Below are 17,549 nucleotides of genomic sequence, written 5' to 3' on the forward strand. Positions count from 1 at the left end.
CTGTATGCCTGCTACGGAAGCCTGTGAGATCCAGCCAGAGGCTGGATCGCACAGGCTGTAGTGTGTGCAGCTCATCAGGTCATACTGTGCTGCAGTACAAATGTATTCCAGCATAGTATAACCTGTAAAAAGTGTAAAAAATAAAATAAAAAGTTCTTCAATAAAAGTATGAAGTGTAAAATAAAAAATGCCCCTTTCCCAATACAAGCCCTATATTATCACCAAAAAAGATCAAAAACACAAATCATATACATAATACAGTGGGGATCAAAAGTTTGGGCACCCCAGGTAAAAATTTGTATTAATGTGCATAAAGAAAAAGGAAAGATGGAAAAATCTCCAAAAGGCATCAAATTACAGATTAGACATTCTTATAATATGTCAACAAAAGTTAGATTTTATTTCCATCATTTACATTTTCAAAATAACAGAAAACAAAAAAATGGCATCTGCAAAAGTTTAGGCACCCTGCAGAGTTAATATCTTGTACTGCCCCCTTTGGCAAGTATCACAGCTTGTAAACACTTTTTGTAGCCAGCCAAGAGTCTTTCAATTCTTGTTTGAGGTATCTTTGCCCATTCTTCCTTACAAAAGTCTTCCAGTTCTTTGAGATTTCTGGGCTGTCTGTCACGCACTGCTCTTTTAAGGTCTATCTATAGATTTTCAATTATGTTGAGGTCAGGAGATTGTGAAGGAGATGGCAAAACCTTCAGTTTACGCCTCTTGATGTAATCCCCCGTGGATTTCAAGGTGTGTTTAGGATCATAATCCATTTGTAGAAGCCATCCTCTCTTTAACTTCAGCTTTTTCACAGATGGCATCAAGTTAGCATCCAAAATTAGCTGAAATTTTATTGTTATATATTTCTGATATATATGTTATCTAGAGGTATACTTGGGTCCTATCTGCAGCTTTCCTGCCAAGGGTATATACAGGAGCACAAACAAACTTCACAACAAATGCAGGAATATTCCGGCGCTGACCAGGACCAACGCATCAGGAAAGGTAAACTAAACTTTTATTTTTCTTCATGCTATATTACAGTCTAGGCATTGTTGTACATCTAAATGTGATTGGGTAGCTGCTAACAAAAAGTTTCTCACCCAAATGGACAATTATCTGTACTTTGTGAATGCCTATTAGTGGTTTTTATATACATAGAATTGCATTGGCGAACAACAGGATATTGGAGACTTTATAGATACCGTATATACTCGAGTATAAGCCGACCCGAGTATAAGCCGAGACCCCTAATTTCAACCCAAAATCCCAGGAAAAGTTATTGACTCGAGTATAAGCCTAGGGTGGGAAATACCTCATCCCCCCCTGTCATCATCCAGACCCGTCATTAACATCCTCATCATCATCCCCTTGTCATCATCCCACACATCCCCCCTTCATCATCCCCTTATCATCCCACACATCCCCCTTCATCATCCCCTTATCATCCCACACATCCCCCCTTCATCATCCCCTTGTCATCATCCCACACATCCCCCCTTCATCATCCCCTTATCATCCCGCACATCCCCCCTTCATCATCCCCTTATCATCCCACACATCCCCCCTTCATCATCCCCTTATCATCCCGCACATCCCCCCTTCATCATCCCCTTATTATCCCACACCCCCCCCTTCATCATCCCCACCCCCCTTCATCATCCCCTTATCATCCCCACACCCCCCCTTCATCATCCCCTTATCATCCCCACACCCCCCCTTCATCATCCTCTTCTCATCATTCGCCCTCAGTGGTCTTCAACCTGCGGACCTCCAGAGGTTTCAAAACTACAACTCCCAGCAAGCCCGGGCAGCCATCGGCTGTCCGGGCTTGCTGGGAGTTGTAGTTTTGAAACCTCCGGAGGTCCGCAGGTTGAAGACCACTGCGGCCTTCAACATTATCCAGCCCCCCTCTCACCCCCTTTAGTTCTGAGTACTCACCTCCGCTCGGCGCTGGTCCGGTCCTGCAGGGCTGTCCGGAGAGGAGGTGGTCCGGTGAGGAGGTGGTCCGGGCTGCTATCTTCACCGGGGGCGCCTCTTCTCCGCGCTTCCGGCCCGGAATAGAGGCGTTGCCTTGACAATGACGCAGAAGTACGTTGGCAATGAACGCACCTCTGCGTCGTTGTCACGGCAACGTGACTATTCTGAGGCCGGGCCCGAAGCGCTTAGAAGAGGCCTCCCTGGTGAAGATAGCAGCCCGGAACCAGTATCCCACCGGACCACCTCCTCACCGGACAGCCCTGCAGGACCGGACCAGCGCCGAGCGGAGGTGAGTACTCAGAACTAAAGGGGGTGAGAGGGGGCTGGATGATGTTGAAGGCCGCAGTGGTCTTCAACCTGCGGACCTCCGGAGGTTTCAAAACTACAACTCCCAGCAAGCCCGGACAGCCGATGGCTGCCCGGGCTTGCTGGGAGTTGTAGTTTTGAAACCTCTGGAGGTCCGCAGGTTGAAGACCACTGCGGGTGGGGGAGTTCACTCGAGTATAAGCCGAGGGGGGTGTTTTCAGCACGAAAAATCGTGCTGAAAAACTCGGCTTATACTCGAGTATATACGGTATATCTATTTCACTGTTGTCTTTTGTTCAGCTACAGATATGACCAACTCATGAACCAGCCAGAAAAAAGCAAACTTTGGACTAAGCTAGAATATATCAGTTTTATCTTTTATATTCTGTCCCTTTTGAACGGTGGTTTAACTAAAAATATAACAGTTAAATTAACCCTAAACCACCCCCATTTGCGAGGGTTGGGATTTTTGTCTAAGGTCCCTTGCAAGTCTATGGGACTTCTGGTACATTACTCCACAAGTTTCATTTTGCATCTCGTGGGTGTGCTGGCCCAACTTGCAAGCCAAGTCCCTCCCACCAGGCACGCTCCCTTCTATTTCCAGCCCTTTTTTAGTTTTGGCTCAAGGCTGAAAACACCATTTTCACTCACTACACCCACATCACAGGTCTTTCAACCACAATCTGCATCACAGCTCAGCCTCACCTTACTCCACAAACAAGCTCCATATCCCCGGGTGAGAGTTTCGGTCCAGTTTGCAAGCCTTGCCCCTCCACAAGACACGCCCCTTCTTTTTTTGGCCATTTTTTTTGTTTTTGCTCAAGGCCAAAAACACTATTTTAACCCAATACGCTCACATCAAAGTCGGTACAACTTGCAAGTTATGCCCCCTCCTACCAGCCATGCCCCTTTGCAAAGCAACACCCTCTTCTATTTTTGGCCTACAATCACTTCATTATAGCTCAGCCTCACCTGAGGATGGGATATAAGAATGAGATATGAAGCTGGAATATGAGGTCGGAAATTGGGATGGGATATGAGGTCAGGATATGTGGATGGGATAATAATATGGACAGGATATGAGAACAAATGCTCCGTTGATGCTTTTTCTCTCCAACAAGGTTTTTGTAGGAAGACTCTGCTAGTCATAAAAGAATCACATGACTTGTAAACATTTAAAAAAAAGCAGGTGAAAAATGTCACATATAAACCTATAAGAATACACACTATTTTGGGCAGTTTCTTGTGGCATTTGTTTATGGCTGGAATTCCACTTTTTTTTTTGTGTGTGGCAAAAACGCCAAGAAAAACGTCAATTCTGCCGCATGGCGTTTTTTCGGCCAAAAAACGCTGCGTCCAGATGTTAGCTGTAAATCAATGAGAAATCGCAAAATTCTTATTCCACTTGTCGTTTTTCACTTTGACGTTTTTTTTTATCCTTTTGGCGTTTTTTCACTCTTTTCTTGCGTTTTTGAAATTGTTGTTAATCACAGCATGTTGAGCCACTGGCGTTTTTTTAGTCAAAATCGTAGCGTTTTTCTTCCATAGAAGTCTATGGGAGTATAAAAACTTTGGCTCTTTCAGGCGGTTTTTGGACTTTAGCGATCCAAAAAAGTCATGGAGATACCTTTTTTAATAAAATTTCATAGGGTACCATTAAAAAAATAATAATAAAAAAGATACAGTAGTGAAGGAAAAAATTGTATCTAACGAAATTTATCTTTTTTCTTACAACATTTTTATTAATTTTTAAACAGGGATCAACTTATGTGGGCGGGTGGGGACCTAAAAATGTAGCCGACAATAATAAAAATGTAGTGTGTGTGTGTGTGTTTTTCACTTTATTTTCTTATTTTTTTTTTTTAGGTAGTACTACTACTTCCAGCATGGAACACACTGTTCCATGATGGGAGTAGTAGTACTTGTACTAATTGACAGATTGCGCGTTGCGATCCTCCTGTTTAATGTATAGATGCGGCCAGCCGCTCTTCTATGGTCCCCTGCACTGCCGTATATATACACATATTCATATTTCCCGCAGAGAGCTATGATTGGCCAGATGGTTCCAGCCAATGACAGCTCTAGTAATATGTGTATATATACGTCAGTGCAGGGGACCATAGGAGAGCGGCCGCTGCATCTATACATTATACAGGAGGATCACAGCGGGTGTCAGGAGTGATACCAGCTGTGATCTTTCCATAACTGCAGGTACTATTACTCCCAACATGGAGCACACTCTGCTCCATGCTGGGAGCTGTAGTACCTGCATTAATAGATCACAGCGGGTGTCAGAAGTTACACTCGCTGTGATCTGTCTATTAATGCAGGTACTACAGCTCCCAGCATGGAGCAGAGTGTGCTCCATGTTGGGAGTAGTAGTGCCTGCAGTTGAGGACACATCACAGATGATGTCACTACTGACACCCGCTGCGATCGTCCTGTCTATAGCAGAGATGCAGAGCGGCTGTATACAGCGCTCGCATCCCTGCTCTGTACTCTGGCCACTCACTCATTCATATTTCTCTCAGAGATGTGATTAGCTGCAACCATCCGGCCAATCACAGCTCTGGGTGGGAAATATGAATGAATTATGTTCTATTTACATCACTGGCCGGAGTACAGAGCAGAGATGTGAGCGATGTATACAGCGGCATCTGTGCTATATAATGGACGATCGCATCGGGTGTCAGGACTGAGACCCAGGGCGATCTGTCTATTACTACAGGTACTACTACTCCCAGCATGGAACAGTCTTTTCCATGCTGGGAGTAGTAATACTACCTAAAAAATTTTAAAAAAATAGAGAAAAAAAAAAGTGAAACACACACACTTTATAAAAAAAAACAATAAAAGTTTGTTATAAAATATATACATTTCTTTTAATAAAATGTTTCCCCTCACTGCAGCATCCTTTTTTTTTTTTTTTTTTTGGTACCCAACTAATTTTGGGTACCAAAAAAAAAAAAGAACGCCAAAAGGTGACAAAAATGCAATTTCCACACAAATGAAAAAACGCCAGAAAAAACACCAGACGCAGGACATTGCACTGGCGTTTTTTTAAGCATTTTTTTCAGGCATTTTTTTAATCCAAAAAAAATGCAGCACAAAAAAACAAGTGGAATCCTAGCCTAAAGCCTCCCAAATGCAGTGCAGAATGTATGTGTGAAGGAAGACTTGTAATGCCTTTAGGTAACTTTGTAAATGTTATCTGTTTTTTTTTTTTTTATTCCTTTATTTCTTTTTAAACCTTGTAACCTTTTCTGTCCATAAGGGCCTGAGCAAAATTACGCTAGCAGACACGGTGCAGCAGCCTCCCATTGTTCCCAATGGTATTCTGCTGCACCATTCCCACTACGGAAATTCTGGACCCAGACTCCTTTTTGGTGGAATCTGCTCTGAAATACAGTGTTCCCTCAAGTTACAATATTAATTGGTTCCAGGACGGCCATTGTATGTTGAAACCATTGTATGTTGAGACTAGAACTCTATGGAAACCTGGTAATTGGTTCTAAAGGCCACCAAAATGTCATCCAAAAATAGGAAAAAGTGAGGATTAAAGAAAAATAAGTAGATAACTAATAGAGATAAAGCAAATCCTTACATATAAAAGTAAGAAAGATCTGCTGGGAACTGTAAATCACTGTCTATGATTCCCCAAGCAGGGAGCCTCCAGCTGTTGCAAAACTACAACTCCCAGCATGCCCGGACAGCCAAAGGCTGTCCGGGCATGCTGGGAGTTGTAGTTTTGCAACAGCTGGGGGCACCCTGCTTGGGAAGCACTGGTCTATGTAGAGGACAGGAGCTTCTTCGGGGTCCTGTACAGTACATGCAATGTCCTTAAAAAGTAACATGGAGCCGCCCTCACCTGGTGTCCAAAGGAGCAGGTAACCCTGGCACAGGTTAAGTGTACAGAACATGTAATACCTCCCTGTACTGTAGGGGGCGCTACCAGACACCGTGCATACTATCAGTGCATACGCTTCAGTAATACAGGAGTTTTACCAGTGAATGCCCATTCTGATTGGTCAGTTCATTGACACGTTTCACAGATCTGGACTGTCTGTACATTGTATGTTGAGTCTGGTTTCAAGTTACAATGGTCCAGAAAAGATCATTGTATGTTGAAACTATTGTATGTTGAGGCCATTGTAAGTTGAGGGATCACTGTAAATTGACACCATTTTTGAGCAGTCATAGCGCCAGCCTGGATGGAGAATCTGTAGTGTGAATGAGCCTTTAGACTTCCTTCAGGCACTTTTTTTGTACAGCTTTTATAGGCTGAAAAAACACCATGACAGTTCTTCGTAAAAATGTAAAAAAAAATAAATAAACATATTTGCTGCATGGTACCCCAAAAACAAATGAAAATTCTTAAAAAATCCTACACAGATTTGGCTATTAAACCATGTCATTATTTATCCCCCACAGTGTATGCGAACTCTGCTGCGACACCCCAGACATCCGATGCACGGAGCGAACTCCACTCCGTACCGGATAACTTGCGAACACAGCCGCCAAGCCCCCTCCATTCATGTCTATAGGAGGAGACATGAATGAAGGCGGTGTGGTGTAACGTCAGGATCACAAAAGCCATGACCATAACCCCGCAGCGGCAGCCTCAAGTTAGCGGGCGACCCAGCGGCCGGCCCCCACGCAATCAGACATGTTATCCCCTATCGGATAGGGGATAACATGTCTAGGGGCGGAGTACCCATTTAAGCTCCGCCGCTGAAATTTCAATGTGTGCACTGTGCAGTGGAATTCCATTGATAGCAATAGGAAATATTACGATTAAGATTCCAAGGGCGGACGCAATGTATTTTCCAAGATATTCACCCAAAAGAACGAACATCATTTGTTCATTCTTTTGACATTTTGGCCTTGGAAACAATGGGTCTCTGCTGCAACAGAATTTCTGAGCAGGATTTCAAAAAGGGATTCTGCCCGTAAAATACATAGTCTGAACATGTCCATAGATGGCAATACCTTTCCAAGTGGATTCCGCTGAAAAAATAGACATTGGTAATAGGGATTCCACAGCAGATGTTTCTGCCACAGAAATTCCGCCATGTGCACAATGCAGCAGAATTCCATTAAAGGAGTACTGTGGTGCACTAAAACTTATCCCCTATCCAAACGTAGGCTGCTGGAACCCCCACAATCTCATTCACACCACCTCGGCTCTCCCCAGGAAGGGAGCATGTCGACCACGCACAAAGTGGCCGACGTCACGCCCCCTCAATAAATCTATATGGGAGAGCCGGTGATACCCAAACGCTGTATCTCCGGCTCTCCCATAGAGATATCTGGAGGGGGCGTGTCGGCCGCCGCTTTGTGCGGGCATCAACATGCTTCCTTCCTGGGGAGAGCTGGAGTGCCATGCAGAAGATCACGGGGGGTGGGGTTCCCAGCAGTCGGACACCCCACTATCTAAAACTTATCCCCTATCCTTTGGATAAGGGTGGGTTCACACTATGGTTTAGGTCCGGTCAGAAAACCAGATAAAGGGCAAAAATTAGCCGGCCGGAGTCACTATCTGACTGCGGTCAGCTCATTACAATTAATGAGATTGGGGCCAGGGCCCAGAAGTAGCCCTTCTCCATTTGAACCTTAAAGGGGTATTCCAGGCCAAAACTTTTTTTTATATATCAACTGGCTCTGGAAAGTTAAACAGATTTGTAAATTACTTCTATAAAATTTTTTTAATCCTTCCAATAGTTATTAGCTTCTGAAGTTGAGTTGCTGTTTTCTTTCTAACTGCTTTCTGATGACTCACGTTTCGGGAGCTGTCCAGCTCCTATGGGGATATTCTCCCATCATGCACGTGACATCATCATTGAGCAGTTAGACAGAAAACTTCAGAAGCTAATAACTATTGGAAGGATTAAGATTTTTTAATAGAAGTAATTTACAAATCTGTTTAACTTTCCGGAGCCAGTTGATTTATAAAAAAAAGTTTTTGCCTGGAATACCCCTTGAATGACATTTCCCCTGTGGATCTCACTATTAGGGTGCATTCCCACGTGGCGTATTTTGCTGCGTATTTGCTGCGTATTTGGTGCTGCGTATTTTCCTACCCATTGACTTCAACTGAGAAAATAAAATACGCAGCAGCAAATACGCAGCAAATACGCCGTGTGGGAATGTACCCTTATAGTACATGTCCTGACAGTGGCTAAAACACTGGTGGCAGCCAGGTGGAAAGACACAATAGTACCAGTCATCCAACAAATTTTAAACACAACCCACCTCGATTACACTATGGAACGCTCTATTGCTTCCGCTGTTAACCATATAGGGCGGTTTAACAGAATTTGGGCAAAATGGCTTGAATTTAGATCTTTGTAATTAGTCTCCCCCGACCTGGCTTGGCTTGTGCTCCTCTCTTCTCACTATATGACTTTATTTTCCTTCTTCCTGATATTGTGTATATATATGTGTGTTATTATGTTTATAAAAGAAAAATAAAGAAAAAACAAACAAAAAAAAAACGTAATAAAAAAATCATCCACTAGAAAAAAAAAAAAAAGAGAGAGAGATTGGGGCTGGGTCCGGCTGAGATATGGGAGCTCCTGGTTTTCACTCAGTCCCCCCCCCCCCCCCCCAGCTGGATCCGGAGACCGGATCATCAAAACGTAGTGTGAACCCACCCTAAGGGTACGTTCACACGTGCGGATTTTCAGTGTATTTTACGCTGCAGATCCGCTGGTGAAGGCCCGCTCTATGCTGGCTTTACATGTGCCTGCTCGTTGTGGAATACCAGCAGGCACACTGCGATGTACTCGCACCTAGCTCAGAGCAGAGCAGTACGCTGCGCACATCGCTGCAGTGTGTCTGCTCGTACTGGCGTATTGCACATGTAAAGCCAGCATAGAGCGGGGTCTTCACCAGCGGATCCGCAGCTAAATACACTGCAAAAATCTGTGCGTGTGAACGTACCCTTAGAGAGAGGTTTTACTACACCACATTACTCCTTTAAAGGACATCTGCAGCGTGATTAACACTCATCCCCTATCCACAGGATAGGGGATAAGTGTTTGATCGCGGGGGTCTGACCGCTGGGACCCCCTGTGATGTCCTGTACGGGGTCGCAGCATGACGTTGCAGCCAGCACGCCTCCTCCATACATCTCTATAGGAAGCATAGAACCGTATGGGGACGGGGAGGAGACGGGGCGTTACCGTCGACCTCTAGGTCGACGCTACACGCCTTAGCGCTCACCATGCGCTAATTGCGGTGCCCCGTTAGCGAGATCGGGGGGGGGGGGGTCCCAGCGGTCTGACCCCCCGCAATCAAACACTTATCCCCTATCCTGTAGATAGGGGATAAGTGTCATACCGCAGCAGTTGTCCTTTAAAAACAATGGGACTCTGCTGCAACAACATTTCCTAGCAGAATTTTTTCCCTGGATTCCCCTTGGAAATTCCGTCGTGCAAACATGGCCTTAGAATGTAACAAAAAAAAAATACAAAAACTGTTTGGGCAATAAGGCTCATATTGGCTTGGTCACTTAGGGGTTAAAAACCCAAATTACATCTAGTCTAATTCAATGCAAAGTATCCCAACTCTGGGCAGAGTGGGTCATTTTTAGATCCAGTGTTATAATGATTTGTGTCCTGTCCCTTTAAAGTGAGGGGATTCCCAATGAGCCGCACATTTCCATAGCCAGAGCTGGTTGGCTGAGGACGATCACTTGGTTCCTTGTTGTCTTCTCTCCTGCATGAAGACGGAAGTGCTGGATGCCGGAGGGTGGCTGTGTCTGTGCGTCTGATTCCTGCCTGAGGTGATGTCCTCCTGCTCCTCTGCACAGTGCTGTGTGTGCGCTTGGCTGCTGTACACACTGTGCGTTTAGTGCAGCTTGTGCTCACATGCTGGGAGGCGCCTGTGCATAGACTTGTTACTGTTCTGTGAGCAACAATTCTATATCTATATATATAACTATCTCAGAAAGTGCAACAAATAGTGCAAGTGTTTATTATTAAGTGCAGGAGTCATGTGATCGCGGGTGCAGTAAGGTGTACTGAACAGCAGGGGGCGCCGGATGTTTAGAAGATTGAGCAAACGAGGTGCGAAACCAAGTTCATAGTTCAGTCACGTGATTAAAAAGAACGCGCCAGGATTTACCTCACAATTATGAGAAAAAGAAACAACAGATTTATAGAACTCTCCAGGATTTACCTCACAAATTAGAGAAAAAGAAACAGATTTATAGAACATGATAGTATTTCCCTTGGGCATAGTTCCCAATACCCTCATACTATACTGGTTGTATGCCAGATATACTGTAAGGCGGTGGTCCCCCACCTGTGTGTTGCAAAACAACAACTCCCATCAATTCCCTTGCAAAACTACAACCCCCATCGTGCCTTGACAGCCTTTGGCTGTCAGGGCACGATGGGAGTTGTAGTTTTGCAACCACTGGAGTGCCGTAAGTTGGGGAAGACTAGCGTAGGGTGTGTGTGTAGTTTTACCTGGGTTTGCAAATGGCTTACGAGAAGATGCAACTTTTTGGCTTGAAAAAAACCAAAACAACAAAAAAAAAAAATTCCCTCTTATTTTTTTTCAACTCCGTGATGCATTTTCTTTTTTTTTTGTCAAAAATAGTGCGTATTAGTACAGGCATTTTTTTTTCTTTTATGTTTTTTACCCTGCGTTTTTCTCAAAGTCATGTGACTCAAAGGTTTCTATTGAAGAATTTTGGGGGGGGGAGCCAGAAAAAATGTCAAAATGCATGCACACATGTATGGACATTTATCAACGGGTTTAGTCAGGTTTTCTTTACTATAATTGTCGCAAAATTGTCGCAACTGCGACTACATGATTTTTCGTGCGACATTTTGACTGGAAAGCGAGAAAAGCAAGTTTTCCTAAAATTTACTATGTAGTAATAATTTTAAAATGGACTCCGGGTAGTCAGGTATTTATTAACTGCGACAGTTGCAACTGCGCAAAAAAAAGTCGCAACAGCGTTAAAAATTGACTAAATTTACTCCAGCTCAAACATGGAGCAGAAAAAGCTACTACCAAAGTAAAAAAGGAAAAATTGCTTACGTGAAAGAAAATTTTCAACAGGCTGAAAGCAGTTGATAAATACGTCGTACATAAGCAAAAAAAAAGTAAGGAAAAAATTACTAAAAAAAAGAATACATAAGCAAACATTGATAAATGTCCCTCATGGTGAGGAGATTTAATAATGTTTAAAAAAAAAATGTAACATTTAAATTTTTTAAAACTTTTTTTTTTTGTGGTGGCAATGTGTACGTGCACCAAGTTTATTTAGTGGTCGTTTGGACACCACATTTTATGGTCCCTCTGCTGCAGGATATTTTGACTACCCTCATATTATACTGGTTGTATGCCATTCATACTGTAGGGCGGGGTTCCCCCACCTGGAGGTTGCAAAACTACAGCTCCCATTGTGCCCTGGGAGGGGTCGGGGCACGATGGGAGTTGTAGTTTTGCAACCACTGGCCAGACGTAGGTTGGGGAAGACTAGCGTAGGATGTATAGTGTTATCTGGGATGGCGAATGGCTTATGAGAAGATGCAACTTTTTGTTTGGCCTGGAAAAAAAAATTCTCTTTCTTTCTTTCTTTATTTACATTTTCTATCCTGTGTTTTTCTCATTATAAGTCACGTGACTCAAAGGTTTCTATTAAAGAATTTTGGGGAAAAAATTGCCAGAAAAAAAATGCTATGCACACACGGAGGAGTTGATTTTGATATTTATGTATATTGCTGTGGGTTAACTCATATTACAGTACAGATTAAAAGTTTGTAAACACCTTCTCATTCAGAGTTTTTTTATTTTCATGACTATGAAAATTGTAGATTCACATTGAAGGCATCAAAACTATGAATTAACACATGTGGAATTATATACATAACAAAAAAAGTGTGAAAATATGTCATATTCTATGTTCTAGCCACCTTTTGCTTTGATGACTGCTTTGCACACTTTTCGCATTCTCTTGATGAGCTTCAAGAGGTAGTCACCTGAAATGGTCTTCCAGCAGTCTTGAAGGAGTTCCCAGAGATGCTTAGCACTTGTTGGCCCTTTTTGCCTTCACTCTGCGGTCCAGCTCACCCCAAACCATCTCGATTGGGTTCAGGTCCAGTGACTGTGGAGGCCAGGTCATCTGGCGCAGCACCTCATCACTCTCCTTCTTGGTCAAATAGCCCTTACACAGCCTGGAGGTGTTTGGGGTCACTGTCCTCTTGAAAAATAAATGATGGTCCAACTAAACGCGCACACCGGATGGAAAAGCATGCCGCTGCAAGATGCTGTGGTAGCCATGCTGGTTCAGTATGCCTTCAATTTTGAATAAATCCCCAACAGTGTCACCAGCAAAGCCCCCTCACACCATCACACCACCTCCTCCACACCAGCACACCTGTGAAGTGAAAACCATTTCAGGTGACTATCTCGTCTATCTCAACAAGAGAATGCCAAGAGTGTGCAAAGCAGTAATCAAAGCAAAAGGTGGCTACTAGAGATGAGCGAACTTACAGTAAATTCGATTTGTCACGAACTTCTCGGCTCGGCAGTTGACTTTTCCTGCATAAATTAGTTCAGCTTTCAGGTGCTCCGATGGGCTGGAAAAGGTGGATACAGTCCTAGGAGACTCTTTCCTAGGAATGTATACACCTTTTCCAGCCCACCGGAGCACCTGAAGGCTGAACTAATTTACGCAGGATAAGTCATCAACTGCCGAGCCGAGAAGTTCGTGACGAATCGAATTTACTGTAAGTTCGCTCATCTCTAGTAGCTACTTTAAAGAACCTAGAATATGACATATTTTCAGTTGTTTCAAACTTTTTTGTTATGTCTATAATTCCACATGTGTTAACCCCTTAAGGGCCAAGGGTTTTTCCGTTTTTGCATTTTCGTTTTTTCCTCCTTGCCTTTAAAAAATCATAACTCTTTCAATTTTGCACCTAAAAATCCATATGAGGGCTTATTTTTTGCGCCACCAATTCTACTTTGTAATGACGTCAGTCATTTTGCCCAAAAATCGACGGCGAAACGGGGAAAAATGAAAAAAAAACTGCGGTTTTGTAACTTTTGGGGGCTTCCGTTTCTACATAGTAAATTTTTCGGTAAAAATTACACCTTATCTTTATTCTGTAGGTCCATACGATTAAAATGATACCCTACTTATATAGGTTTGATTTTGTCGTACTTCTGGAAAAAATCATAACTACATGCAGGAAAATTAATATGTTTAAAATTGTCATCTTCTGACCCCTATAACTTTTTTATTTTTGCGCATATGGGGCGGTATGAGGGCAATTTTTTTGCGCCGTGATCTGAAGTTTTTAGCTGTACCATTTTTGCATTGATAGGACTTATTGATCGCTTTTTATTCATTTTTTCATGATATAAAAAGTGACCAAAAATGCACTATTTTGAATTTTTTTGTGCTTACGCCATTGACCGTGTGGTTTAATTAACGATATATTTTTATAATTCGGACATTTACGCACGTGACGATACCATATATGTTTATTTTTATTTACACAGTTTTTTTATTTTATTGGAAAAGGGGGGTGATTCAAACTTTTAATAGGGAAGGGGTTAAATGATCTTTATTCACTTTTTTTTTTCACTTTTTTTTTGCAGTGTTGTAGCTAGGGATGGACCAAATTATTGGTATGGCCGATATTATCGGCCGATAATCACGATTTTGGGCATTATCGGTATCGGCAATTACCTTGCCGATAATGCCCTAGCCCCCCGCACCGCCCCCACCACGACCGTGCCCCCCCCCCCGACCCACCGCACAGCCACCGCACCGTGTCGCACCCCCCACCGTAGTGCTGGGCGGTATACCGGTCGGGCCCCTCCCCCACCCCCACCCTCCGAGTCAATAAAAAAAATTAAACTTACCCGTAATGGGGGTGGTCCGGGCCATCCATCCTTCCTGTAGTGTCCGGCGGCATTCCGGGTGGAGGGTGAACCGGTCCGGGCTGTCCTTCTCCGGGGGTCATCTTCTCCACTCCGGGCAGGCTCCGGCCTAGTACGCTGCATAGACGCCGCTACGCCGTGATGTCAGGTGCGTCGCTGCGCACGGACACTACAGGAAGGATGGATGGCCCGGACCACCCTGACAGGTAGGGGGAGAGAAGCGGGTGGCGGCGGCCTATGGCACCGCAAAAGCCACTGCAGTGCATTGATTTAAAGCGCCCGCTTTAAATCAATGATCTGCAGCGGTGTCGCGGGGGGATAAATAGCCAATAACTTATAGAGTATCTATATCCTTCTGGAGATATGGGGGATATTTATCAAAGGATTTAGATTGGTTTTTCCTGTCTAAATTTGTTGCCCAAAAAGTTCCAGTCTAAATATGTGCGACTTTTTTGTGACTTTTGTTCTAGAGGATTTTTAGAACATGATGCATTCTAGTCTATTTTAGACGGAAATGCATTGAAAAATGCTTTGGTGCTGAATTTATCAAAAGCGACTTTTCTGCGACAAGTCGCATCGGCTGAAAGTACGCTGAAATGTCAGACCATGTTGGAGCAGGTTTAAATACAGTCCAAAGCATAGATCCTGAAGTCAGTGCGCAGAATTTATCAAGAGCCGTGCGCCTTTTGATAAATTAGGCGCACAATAGACCGGCCTAACCCTCTGTAGTTTGGTCGATATAGATGCGGAACATAGACAGCTTTGATAAATATCCCCCATGGTCTCCAGTACTGCGCACAATGAGACCTCACCGGTGTTCTGTACAGCGGCATGAGCACTTCTCTCTTTCTACTGCTTATACCTCTCCCTATACATCCAAACATTCTGCTAGCGTTTCCTGCTGCTCTATAAGGGTGCGTTCACACGAAGTAATTCAAGAGGAATTTACTCGAGTAATTCCTATTGAATTCTCCGCTCTAAATTAATGCACATCCCCTCTACCCATTGACTTTGTTTTTTCCGCTGTCCTGTTCACACTGCGGAAATTCTGCTAGCGGAATTCCGATGCTGAATTCCGTTCCGCTTGAAGAATGAGCATGTTCATTCTTCAAGCGGTAAAAAAAAAATCTGCCCGACATAGTTTTCGAGCGCAATTTGCGCAGAATTTGCGCGGAAATGGCTGAAAAACCCTTCACTTCTTTCTCCCCCATTTCTGCGCGCAATTCCGTGCATTTTGCGCAAATATAAAATTATTTTTTCCGCCGGTAAATTTTTTGGAGTCAATTACTCTTGATTTACTCCGTGTAAACGCACCCTTACATTGTCTTCCTAACTTTTTAAGACTTCTGAAATAATTACTCCTAAATCCCTTTCCTCAGATACTGAGGTCAGGACTGTGTCAAATATTCTATATTCTGCCTGAGGGTTTTTACGCCCCAGGTGCGTTATCTTGCACTTATCCACATTAAATTTCAGTTGCCATAGTTCTGACCATTCTTCTAGTTTTCCTAAATCTTTTTCCATTTGGCGTATCCCTCCAGGAACATCAACCCTGTTACATATCTTTGTGTCATCAGCAAAAAGACATACCTTACCATCAAGACCTTTTGCAATATCACTAATGAAGATATTAAACAAAATTGGTCCCAGTACAGATCCCTGAGGTACCCCACTGGTAACAAGACATTGCTTTGAATATTCTCCATTGACTACAACCCTAAGTTGTCTGTCACTCAGCCACTGACTAATCCACTCAACAATATGGAGTCCAAGCTCAATGACTGCAGTTTATTGATAAGTCTTCTATGTGGGACAGTGTCAAAAGCCTTACTAAAATCTAGATATGCAATGTCTTCTGCCCCTCCACCATCATTGATTTTTTTTGACTGGGTGGCTAAAATAATAAAGATTTGTTTGACATGATCTCCCTGAAGGAAACCCATGTTGTTTTTCATCTTGCAATCCATGGGATTTTAGATGTTCCACAATCCTATCCTTTAGTAGGGTTTCCATTAATTTCCCCACTATTGATATTAGACTTACTGGCCTATAGTTGCTTGATTCCTGTTACGGAGCTGGATGTAGATCCTCTAACCTGTGTGGCTGATGACTCAGACTGTATCGGGGAGAGGAGTCTAAGGTGCTGCTGGTCTTTTCCAGAGCCCGCTGCAAGGCAGGATGGGCTTGCTGCGGCAAGCGACACCCAGGTCACTACCCCCGACATGGCTCGACCACACAGGTAGCTGGGCAAGGCGAGGTACCGAAGGATAAGGCAGTAGCGTAGTCAGACGTAGCAGAAGGTCAAGGCAGACGGCAAAGGTGCAAAGTCAATAACGTAGGGGGAAGGTCTGGATACATGGATAAGGCAAACAGGCAACATGGAACGCTAAATCTTAGGCTAGGGGCACTGAAGGGAAGTGGGGGAGGTGCAGGAAATTTATAACGCAATGACAGGTGTGACAGTAATTATGGGCGTACTGGCCCTTTAAATTTCAGAGCTCTGGAGCGCGCACTCTAGGAGATGGAGACGCGCGCGCCGGAGCTGAGACACAGAGGAGGAGAAGGGAGCGGAGCATGGTGAGTGACTGGCTGGGATTCACATGCAGGCGCATCCCGCGATGCGAATCCCAGCCCCGCCTGCAGACAGGGACACAGGGACTCAGCACTCACGGACGGTTCTTGCTGCCGGAGCGCAGAGTGTAACAATTCCTCCCTACTACCTTTCTTGTGAATGGGCACTACATTTGATAATTTCCAATCTTCCAGGACAACTCCTGTTTAACCAATCAGTAATTGGTTAAATAAATCTGTTAACGGTTTTGCTAGCTCACCACTAAGCTCTTTTAATAATTTTGGGTGTATCCCATCAGGCCCCTGTGACTTATTTGTCTTCACTTTAGACAGCAAATGTAGAACCTCTGTAAAGACACATGCATCAAACGATTCATTAGTCTTCCTCCCTAAGGGTACGTTCACGTGCGCGGATTTTTTGCGGGTTTTCCGCTGTGTATTTGAAAGTGGGCGGGCTCTTCTCAGCTGTCCGTAGCCAATTTTCCACGGCGGAATGTACACTGCGGAAAATCCGCCGCAAGCCCCATTGAAGTCAGTAGGGACTGTGGCGAATCTTCCGCAGCGTAAATTCCGCCGCGGAAAATTGCTGCGGACAGCCGAGAAGAGCCCGCCCACTTTCAAATACACAGCGGAAAACCCGCGCGTGTGAACGTACCCTAAGGGTGGGTTCACATTACGTTTTGTCCCATACGGGACCGCATACGGCAGGGGCAGCTGAAAACTTGCGCTCCCGTATGCCTTCGTATGCGGTCCCTTATGTTACATAGTTACATAGTATGGTT

The 17,549-nt window shown here is 44.0% G+C and overlaps 1 protein-coding gene across 3 annotated transcripts in view; it reads left to right on the forward strand.

Moving 5' to 3' along the window:
• The first annotated feature begins 927 nt into the window (after positions 1-927).
• The window catches only part of RNF213 (ring finger protein 213), a 327,147-nt gene continuing 310,525 nt past the window's right edge, over positions 928-17,549 (forward strand). The window contains exon 1 of one of the 3 annotated variants that reach the window (XM_056516951.1): positions 928-1,005. The gene's annotated coding sequence lies outside the window, so the exon portion shown is untranslated. The other 2 variants (XM_056516949.1, XM_056516950.1) reach the window with 2 other exon arrangements.

Source organism: Hyla sarda, chromosome 4, assembly GCF_029499605.1.
Source record: "Hyla sarda isolate aHylSar1 chromosome 4, aHylSar1.hap1, whole genome shotgun sequence".
In the NCBI taxonomy this organism is placed as follows: Eukaryota; Metazoa; Chordata; class Amphibia; order Anura; family Hylidae; genus Hyla; species Hyla sarda.